The sequence below is a fragment of the Belonocnema kinseyi genome, chromosome 2, assembly GCF_010883055.1.
Source record: "Belonocnema kinseyi isolate 2016_QV_RU_SX_M_011 chromosome 2, B_treatae_v1, whole genome shotgun sequence".
Taxonomy (NCBI): Eukaryota; Metazoa; Arthropoda; class Insecta; order Hymenoptera; family Cynipidae; genus Belonocnema; species Belonocnema kinseyi.
The window spans coordinates 70,248,081-70,249,773 of record NC_046658.1 but is presented as its reverse complement, the minus strand read 5'-3'; the positions used below and the strand labels follow the sequence as shown (position 1 = coordinate 70,249,773).

At 32.5% G+C, this 1,693-nt stretch overlaps 1 protein-coding gene across 2 annotated transcripts in view; it reads right to left on the bottom strand.

Moving 5' to 3' along the window:
- Nucleotides 1–1,693, bottom strand: part of LOC117167572 (beta-arrestin-1) — an 84,571-nt gene that overhangs the window by 59,492 nt on the left and 23,386 nt on the right. The gene's annotated exons all lie outside the window — the stretch shown is intronic.

Below are 1,693 nucleotides of genomic sequence, written 5' to 3'. Positions count from 1 at the left end.
TATAACACACATTATGCCATTGGCTCTTATCTTTTTTTATACATCGATTGACTTGCGGATACTCTGAAACTTTCCAGATATTTTAAAGAAGATTCCTTAACGGACCTAAAAAACAGTTTGTACTTATTTTCTACTAAAGTAGACATGCTTAAATTCTTCACTGGATGGAAATCTAAGGGTGAAATACAATTCACTATACCTTAACAATTATCATAGATTTGTTAATTATAATTTTTTAAAGTCTAAATTGCAATAAAGTAGGAAACGTTCAATATTATCAACCTTTTTGAACAGCAATCTTCGAACTTTACGACCAGAGGAGACTCTCCTTTATGATCACACCTGAGTGATCTTTGCAACCATAAAACGGAGTGTTACGGAAGTTGTGGGAGGTCCGTTACATTAATTGGTAACGCCATGTAATATCCGGAGCATTGACCACTTCACAATAATTCAGATACAAAAACTTACATCGAAAGAAAAAGTAAAATGGAAAAAGATAAATCTTTTATAATAAGAAACGAGCAAAGAATTTTTTACATAATTTAATAGTGAAAAAGTAAAGTTTAATATGATTTTAACATCTCGGACTAAGAACAATTTTAAAAATCATTGATTTAAAAACCATTATCAAAATATAAACAATTTGATATAAGAACTTCTTATTTTGTGCATAGAACTGTCTTTTAAATTTCAATAACTCAATAATTATAGAAAAGATTCGAGATATATCATCGAATAAATTTTCTTAAACAAGGATATTTGTTCAAATATTCATGTGCAAATGCTGGAGATTTTTCAGGGAAATTTGCCTATTCTCCCCGTTTTGGGTCAAACATCAGGGTGAGAGGTGTGTCGTGTGACGTTGTTAATTGAGTTAAACTGAGGGCAGAGGCAGCGGAAATACAGAAAATCAACCCTGGGTTAACGCGAAGTGGGATTATTTAAACGCGGAGCGCATAATCGTATTTGGTGACACAAGCCACAATTTCCGGTAAAAGGTTCAATTCTATCATCACGGCATTTCACATTTTTTACAATTCTGCGCCAAAATAATAAATAAACAAACATCATACACTTATTTAAATTATATTCTACTAATTGGGAAATATGAAAAAGTAGGCACGAAAGTTTTTAAATAACAGAGCAGGTCAAGATGATGAGCGAAAGAAAATAGAAAAAATCCAATTGAAGAAAAAGGTTCCGTTTTTACTGAAGAGATAAATTCTAGAAAATTCTAGCGTACAACTTTTGTTTTTCCTACAAATTTGAAAGAGTTTTAGAATCTATGTGAGTTTGGATGCTTGAGAAGTCTAACCAACTGACCACTTTATCAGTTCAGCTCTTGATCGCTTTAACTACCTAAGCTAGTTAAACATTTAGATCCTTCATTGTTTGGCTAACCGGTGTTGGCAGTTTTAATTCTTCACCTCAAGTTAAAATTCAATCTGATAAAACATGAGCCTGAAATACGATTAATCACGTTGAGGTTTAGCCCAAAAAAATTCTATTTGTGGTTAATAACAACCTCTGTGGGATCACTATACCAATTTCAATTCCAAATTATGTAATACCTTTTGTAGCACATAAGAAGATTATACAGTCTGTCAAGTTAAAGCGTGGGTGGCTTTACTCGCAGTCGGTAAGGTGTATCGACATGATTTTGGTGTCAAAATATTAAGAAGAGCTCCCT